This window comes from Petaurus breviceps, unplaced genomic scaffold, assembly GCF_028583685.1.
Source record: "Petaurus breviceps papuanus isolate PSGF00001 unplaced genomic scaffold, PetGlider_PUasm1.0 490, whole genome shotgun sequence".
Lineage (NCBI taxonomy): Eukaryota > Metazoa > Chordata > Mammalia > Diprotodontia > Petauridae > Petaurus > Petaurus breviceps.
In genome coordinates this window covers 9250461-9259499 of record NW_027186352.1, presented here as the reverse complement: position 1 = coordinate 9259499, position 9039 = coordinate 9250461, and positions in this window count along the sequence as shown.

The window sequence follows — 9039 nt, the reverse complement described above, 5'->3', positions numbered from 1 at the left end:
GGGGGGGGGCAGCCAGGTAGCACAGCGAATAAGAGCACCGGCTCCAGTGTTGAGAAGACCTGGAGATCGAATCCCGGGCTCAGACACTTAGCACCCACCCAGAAACACCTGGCCGTGTAACCTTGAGCAAGTTACTTAACCCCAATTGCTTAGGGGCGGCCAGGTGGCTCAGCGAGTGAGAGCACCGGCTCCAGTGTCGGGACGACCTGGAGATCGAATCCAGGGCTCAGACACTCAGCACCACACCCAGAAATAACTGGCCGTGTAACCTTGAGCAAGTTACTTAACCCCAATTGCTTTAAAAAAAAAAAAAAAGAAGATTCCGTTCTAAGAAGGAGACCACATGTCCATAGGGACCTCGAATGGAGGGAGGTCATACGTACTCCCCATCACAGGAGAGAGGTTTTGGTGAGTTGCTGCAGGGGACAATCTTCTGCTGTGAGCCTCTCCCTATTCCTGGTAGCACCCCGGTCCTGGGGACACCTGGGGGTGTCCAGGGTTGTGTAGACACACAGCTCGCCACAGGCTTGGCAGTACCCTCCAGAGCCTGAGTTCAGCTGATTCAACCCTATGGAGACACTTCCACCTTCTCATTCATTCTGTTAATTCTGCTCTGATCAGTTCAATCAAACTTAACAGAACAAGCTCCCCATGGGATCTGCCCAAACCATGCCTCGAGTCAGCAAGATTTTGTAAAGTGTCTCCTCTGTTCCAGGTGCTGGTGACAGGAAGGTGAAAGGAAAACTTTCCTTCCCCTCAAGGGGCTTCCATTCTGCCTGCCCCCCAGAGCTCCTCACTCCACTGGTCATTTCAGGTTCCCTGTGACTTGACTCCCAGTCAGCTTTGCAGCTTCCTTCCTGCTCCTTTTCACAAACTCCCCAGTCCAGCCAAGCTGGATCCTTGCAATCCCCCATCTTCTGCCACCCTCTCTTCTCACACGCTGTTCTCCATCTCTTGAACACATTTCCTTTTCACCTCTGTGTCCCAGAATCCCTGGCTTCCTCTAAGGTTCAGCTCTGGTGCCATATACTTTGGTGAGGCAGTGGACAGTATCAGACATGGAGGAAGACCTGGGCTGAAATCCTGCCCCACTTACTCTCTGTGAGACCATGGGCAAGACATGTAACCTCCCTCTGCCTCAGTTTCTTCATCTGGAAAATGGGAATAGCATCTACCTCCCAGGGTTGTAGTGAGACAAAATGAGATGCCATTTGTGGAAAGTGCTTTGCAGAATCGGGAGTCCTATGTAGCCCCCACGTGGGTGCTGGCTATCATCCCCACCCTGCCTTCCCCCTCACACCTCCATGATTGTTTCCATACTTCAGTCCTTCCTTGAACTCCACTGATCTTCGGACCTGCAGATCGCCCTTCCTCCCCCCAGCAGGATGTCAGCTCCTTCAAGGCAGGAGAAGATTAAGCTTTGTGGTTCCATCTCAGCACCTAGCAGGTGCCAGGCGCACAATAACACTCAAAAAGAATTACTGAATTGAATGGAATCCCATTAGTTCATTGAGTTTTTCCTAGTTGGGGCAAAAGTGGGACAAAAACATTGGGAGGTGAGTGGAGGGAGGTGGTGCGTTGTCCATGGTGCAAAGGACAGGTCAACCACAGTTAATCAATCAACAATTTGCACACATTATTAGGCCCCATGTGCCAAACCCCGGGCTCGGTACTGGGTATGCCTAGACCAAGAGGCAGCAATCCCTGCACTCTAGAGTTTATAGCCTGTTAGGGGAGACAATATGGACATTTATAAATAGATACAAAGTATGTACAAAATAGATATAGGTTAATTGGGGGGGGGAGGCTGGGGGTACCAGAAGTGGGGGAGATTAGCAAAGACCACACAGTTCTTTCCATTCTATCTCCCTTGTTAGAATGGGAACTCCATGAGGGCAGGGACTGGGCTTTTCCTTTCTTTGCACACCCACTGCACAGCACAGTGTCTAGCACAGGGAGAGCCATGAACAGATAGATGCGTCTTTGCTGACTTTTGTTGCAGGCACAGCTGCATGGGAGAGGGAAGAGAGGGAGAGAACTGGAATCCAGAGGCACTGATGTTGGCCAGGGGTCAGTCAGTAAGTCAACTAGCATTTATTAAGCTGCTGCTGTGTGCAAGTACTTGGGATTCAAAGAGAGGCAAAAACCAGTTTGTACTCTCAAGGAAGTCATTGTCCAATGGGGTAGCCAGCATGCACACGACTCTGTAGGAGCAAGATATGTATGGACAAATTGGTTCATAATTGATTCATAATCATTCAATAAATGAGTTCAACTCAGAGGGAAGGACTAAGATTAAGGAGGGTTGGGGAAGGCCTTTTGCAGATGGTTGGACTTGAACTGAGACTTGAAGGAAGTTAAAGAAACCACGATGTAGAGAAGAAGACATTGTCCCGAGCCAGGGAAGGTGCTCAGAGTCAGAGGATGGTGTCTTGTCTGAGGAATGGCAAGAAGGCCAATGTTGCTGGATTACACAGTACATTAAGGGGAGTCAGGTGTAAGAAGACTGAAAGGATAGGAAAGGGCCAAACTGTGAATGCCTTTAAAAGTGAAACGAAGGATTTTCTGTCTAATCCTGGAAGCAAGAGGGAACCATCATCATTTATGGAAGAGGAAGGTGATGTCATCAGCTTTGCTTCAAGAAGATAATATTCTGTGTATGAAATGATGAGGCCCTGCCCTGGGGGGGTGGCAGGCAGGGTCAGGGGAGAGAATAAGGGTACACTAGAGGGGTTATGAAGGTTGGGGGGTAGGATGAGAGGGAGAAGCTGATGATAACACTTGGGTGGTCCCATGGGTGTCCTGCAGCAGCGTGGTACCCTCCATAGTAAAAGGGAAGGAAAAGGGGATTGTGGGAAAGATAATGAATTCAGTGCTAGGTAGGTCGAGTTTATGCTTACAGGACATCCAATACAAGATGTTCAACAGACAGTTGGAGATGTGAGACTGTAGGTGTGCAGAGAGGTTAGGGCTGAATAAGGAGATCTGAGTATCATCAGCATAGATGTAATTGAATCAATGGGAGCTGATGAGATTATCTAGTGAAATAGTGCAGAGGGCCAAGGACAGAACAAGGACAGAAAGCTGAAGAAAAGGCCATTAGATTTCACAATTAAGAGATTGGTATTAGCTGTGGAGAGAGCAGTTTCAGCCTAATGCTAAGTCTGGAAGTTGGACTGTAAAGAATGACAGAAATGGGAGCAGAGGCCCCTACTCTAGGCAGCATTCTCAAGTAGCTTAGCCACAGAAGGGAGGAGAGGCCTAGGATCATGGCTGCTGGGGATGGGAAGGTTGGGGGAGATGTGGCAATGTCTGTAGACAGCAGGAAAGGAGCCAGTAGCTAGAGACTGAAGATAGTGAGAATGCACATCTGGGATGAAATGGGAATACCTGTGCACATCAAGAGTTTGCCTTGGCAAGGAAAAGGGCTGCTTCTTCACGTGAGACAGAAGTAGAGGAGAGAGTGGCAGAAGACATCTAGGAGATGGGAGATGAAGAGGAAAGAAGAGAGAAGAGAGAGCTCTCAGAGAATGGCCTCAATTTTTTCAGTGAAATATTAGGGAAGGTCTGTAGTGAGAGGGTGGGAGGAGAGAGCCACAGGAGGTTTGAGGAGGGATGACAAGGTTCAAAAGAGCCAAGGTAGAAAGTGAGAGATTGAGTCAATTATGGAGGTGTAGAAGGATTGCCTAGCAGCAGTGAGGGCCCAGTCTAGATCATGTAATGGGAATGTTTTTGTGATTTTCTCCAGCTACATTTCAGCAGCACCTGAGTAGGAGTGAAGCCAGAAGATGGTGGAAGTAATTCAAGTCTTTGACTTAGATGTCTATGATCTTCAACAGGATAAGGAACAAGGGATTCAAGAGAAAAAGATGGTGGGGAGGGGGCTGAGTCAAGATGGTGGAGTAGAAACAGGACCTCTGCTGGGCTCTTTGGAGCTGCAGAACCCACAAAATGACACAGAGAAGCTAACCTCCCACTGAGGACAGCCCAGCAGGCTGGCAGGAATCGGACATCGAAGTGCTCTGGGAGCTGAGTCCAGCCCCACGCTGAGGCTTTAACCCCAGGGCAGGCCTGACCAGCCACCAGCAGGAGGGACTCCAGATCAGCAGCAGCTGTGGCCATTTCCAGATTTATCAATACAGAGATGTGAAGGACAAAGTGAGAGGTCAGTGCAGTCTGGACTTTGGGACCCAGTAAGTGGGAGTGCATGGCTTTTGTCCCCAGGGGGAGAAGCTGCTGAGACGCTGGCACAGCCAGCCAGTGCCACATGGCAGCTTCAGCTCCTGGACTGCAGAGTGTAGGGGGACCAAGCAACCAGTCTGAGGGGTAATCGCTCTTGCTTTAACCTGTTTGTCTGGATTGCAGTCTAGGGTGGAGGTCCTGGGGTGTGTGTCCAGCTTGCCAGACAGAGACCTCACAGAGGGCACCCATCTAATACCTCTGGCAGCTGAGAAAACCCCAGCGTTTGGGACGAAAGCTCCCCTGTCTGGTGGCAGAGTCCTACTGTGGCAAAAAGCCCAGGGGTCAAGTGACTGAGGGGAGACATGACCAGGCAAAGGAAGCAAAGCAGACAGAAGATTCCAACATTAGACTCCTATTTTGGGGACAAAAGGGGGCAAAGCATGGAACAGGAGGAAGACAGTGAAGTCAGAATTCCTGCACCAAAAGCTTCTAAGGAAAATACGAGCTGGTTACAAGCCATAGAGGACCTTAAAACGCAGATAAGAGAAGTGGAGGAAAAATTGGGAAGAGAAATGAGAACGATGCAAGAAAATTACGAAATGAGAGTCAACAGCCTGACTGAGGAAAATAACACCTTAAAAAATAGACTAACTCAAATGGCAAAAGAGGCTCAAAAAGGCAATGAGGAGAGGAATGCCTTAAAAAGCTGAATTTGCCAGATGGAAAAAGAATCTCAAAAGCTCACTGAGGAGAATCATTGCTTCAGAATTAGAATGGTGCAAATGGAAGCTAATGACTTTATGAGAAATCAAGATGCTATTAAACAGATCCAAACAAATAAAAGAATAGGAGGCAATGTGAAATATCTCATGGGAAAAACCACTGACCTGGAAAATAGATCCAGGAGAGAGAATTTAAAAAATTATTGGACTACCTGAAAGCCATGAGCAAAGTAAGAACCTAGAAATCATTCTCCAGGAAGTTCTCAAAGAAAACTGCCCTGATGTCTTAGAAGCAGAGGGCAAAATAGAGGTTGAAAGAATCCACTGATCACCTGCTGAAAAAGATCCCCAAAAGAAAACTCCTAGGAATATTATAGCCAGGTTCTGGAATTCCCAGATTAAGGAGAGAATATTGCAAGCAGCCAGGAAGAAACAATTTGAATATTGTGGAAACACAATCAGGATAACCCAGGATCTGGCAGCTTCTACACTGAGGGATCAAAGGGCTTGGAATATGATATTCCGGAGGTACAAGGAGTTGGGATTAAAACTAAGAGTCACCTACCCAGCAAAACTGAGTATCATGTTTCAGGGGAAAATATGGTCATTCAGTGGAATAGAGGACTTTCAAGCATTCTTGCTGAAAAAACCAGAGTTGAATAGAAAATTTGACATTCAGATACAAGAAGCAAGAGAAGCATGAGAAGGTAAACAGGGAAAAGAAATCATAAGGAACTTATCAAAGTGGAACTATTAACATTCCTACATGGAAAAACAATAATTGTAACTGATGAAACTTTTCTCAGTAGTTGAAGGGAATATAAATCTAAATAAATAAATAAATATATATATCAAAGCAGAGAATAGAACAAGTGGGAGGTGGGATAGGAGGGAGGGAAATATAGTCAGTCTTTTACAATATATCTACTATGTTATTGTTTTGTATTAGGCACACATGTACAACCTATACTGAATTGCTTATCTTCCCAGTAAGGGTGGGTGACAAGGGAGGAAGGGGATGAATCTGGAATTCAAAGTTTTAAAATCAAATATTCAAATATATATACGTATATACTATTATTAATACTATCTTACATGTAATTGGGAAATAAGATATACAGGCACTGGGGCATAGAGATCCACTGGAAAAGTCGAAAGGGGTATGGGAGAAAATATGGGAGAGAGCAGACTGGAGGAGGGGATATCCTGTGGGACTGCTATTTTGGGGCGGTGGCTAGGGGAAAAATGGGGAGAAAATTTGTAACTCAAAATCTGGCAGAAACTAATGATGTAATTCAGAAGTTAATAAAGCATTTGAAAAAACAAAGAAAAAAAACGAACACCTTAACATATGGCATGCTCAGGTTCTTCGTGGAGCCTTGACTGCCCTCCTCATCTCATCCAGGATGTGCTAGCCTCCTGATACAGATGCCACATCCAGTTGTTCTGGAGATGCTGCTAGGAGACCAATTAGAAGGTGGGAATTTAAAATCATCTGGACCTTCCAAAGCTCATGAAGTTCTTCTTCACCCAGGGGAAGGGGGAAGGTGGTAAGAGATCTAGGGAGAAGCTAAGGGGCTCTCCTCCCTCCCAATGATTCATTCTCTGTGGTGGCATAAGGCTCAGTCAAATCTCAAGGTCTTCAAGTCTGATGGTTTTGTAAAGGCCCCAGAGAATATAACCAAGTTTGCAATCCAATCCAAACAAATTTCCTATTGAATCTAGGGATATATCTAGGCTATGTTCCTACCTAGTGAACAATGGAGTTGTGTGGCTGAATGAAGTTGGAGAAAATAATGAAACCTAATAAAACTATGATGAACAGCCAAAAAAAAAAAAAAGAGAAAAAGACCGTGTTAGGTTGAACTGGTTCACCAAGAAGTAATGGTGGTAAAGACAAGAGAGTGAGCCAGTGTTGTGGTGATGGCTTGGAAAAGAATTGAGTGGTGAAGGGGAAAAAGGTTTCCTAGTAAATGTTTAACAACCAGCTCTCTGAGGAGGGCCTCTGTGTGTGTGTGTGTGTGTGCATTCTTGATACACATTTTGAGTTTAATCTGTATTATTAAAACTTCCTCCATTTTTCTTAAGATTAGAAATTAACAAAACAATAAATTAACACCTGATTTGTAAAGTTTGCCAAGTGTAAATGATCACAATAAAAATTTAACAACCAGCTCTCTTGAACTAGTTAGAGCTAACTCCAGCACCCCACCCTGAATGGAGTTATCAGAGGTCAGAGTGAGGACAAAAAACAGGGAGAGATGGAATGACAGCAGAGGATGATTAAAAGAATCTCATAATTCATAAACATGAATGTGGAACTTTGGGTGATAGCAAGCTTGAGGGTATGACCATTTCCCTGTGTAGTCATGGTGGGATGGAGCAATAGGTCATTGGAAATAAGATGGGGAACTGAGAGGTGAGGGTGTTTGAAGTCCACTGGTGTGAGGGCAGAAGCTGGGGAAGTGAGAAAGATGGTAGAGTAGGCACTGAACTCCTTGAGGAAGAGAAGAGGGCGTCTTGGAGGTCAGTAGACAATAGACACCACAACCCCGAATGGGTGATAAATATGGACTGTTGTTCTGCTGTTTCAGTCACATCTGACTCTTTGTGACCTCATTTGGGGTTTTCTTGGCAGAGAAACTGGAGCGGTTGGCCATTTCCTTCTCTGGTTCATTTTACAGATGAGAAAACTGAGGCAAACAGGGGTAAGTGACTTGCCCAGGGTCACATAGTAAGTGTCTGAGGTCACATTTGAACTCAAGTCTCCCTCCTCCAAACCACTGCCACATGTCGCTGCCCAGAATCTGGACGGACTGAACTTGAGAGGGAGAGAGGTCACTGAGTGGTGGAGTGGTAGAACGGGCTGGTCCCCCTTCCAGCTCCTGGCATAAGAAGATAGCCTGCCTTCAGCATCCTTCTCCTCTCCGCACTGATGCTCACTTCTCTTAGTTCCTCAGGCACACACTCACTAAATAGATTCTTTGTGAGGTCAGGCTGTTCCCCCTCAGCCCACGCAGAGCAGGTGGATGACTTTGGAGTCAAGAAACATTAACTGAACTCCTACTATGTGTGCTCCCTTAGGCCAAGCCTGCCATTCTCAATGGCTACATGGGGTCCTGCAGAAGCGCCCTCAGCTCCTTCTTTGCTGAGAATCTCCCTCTCTGATTGCTGGGGGGTCCATACAGCTGGTGGCCTCAGAGCTTGGCCCCGCTCCTTCTGCTCAGGGACTGCGGCTTCTCTGGGTCAGCTGCTTCCATAGCGTGTTCTCTTCTGTGTCTTCAGCCCAGAAGCTCTCAGGATGCCCAGCTTCAGGCCTGGAGGCTCTGCTTCCAGTCCAGGATTTTGTCACTGACTCTGGCTGGCTCTTGAGGATGCTCAAATGAAATGCTCTTTGTAAAGCACTTAATACAGTGCCTGGTGCATAGTAGGTATGTTTGCCTTTTGTTTTTGAAGAGAACCAATGAGGTCACAACTCTGGGGTAAAACAGTGGATTGTTGGCGATGTCTGGACGTGGCTGTGAATGGGATTTAAGTGAGGCAGAGCTGCACAGTTACCAGCCTCACTCTCTTCCAGAGTCATCAAAGTTCATGACAGGACAAAAGTCGGGAAACTTTGCCTTTGGCTCCTGTGACTTTGGCAATGGCTCCAGATGCAGGGGATGACCTGGGCATCTTCAACGAGAGGGTTTTCCTGGGGTGTGGCCACTGTCCTGCTACAGCTACTTGGAGCCACAGGCCAGAGCTGGGGGACGGGTGGACACAAAGGTGGGTGAGCAGCCTTCACACCTAGGTGCTGCTCCTCCCTGAACACCCCATCCAGCTGCTAAGGAGGACCCCCTTCTATGCCACCCCACCCCTCCTCAACACAGTAGGAGGGGCCCGTTCAACAAATGCCAGCATTGCCTCCTAAATGAGGCACCTTCCAGTTTTGGAGCTACCGTGTTTCCACGATAATAAGACCTATCCCGAAAATAAGCCCTCCCCTTACCGTGTAAGATTCCTCTAAAATAAGCCCTCCCCCGAAAATAAGCCCTATTGAGATTGCTACTGTAGTGAAGGTGATCCCCTGCGCTACACGCTACATTACGGTACCCTCTGTATGCACCGTTCCCCCCCCCCCCGGGTGAAACGC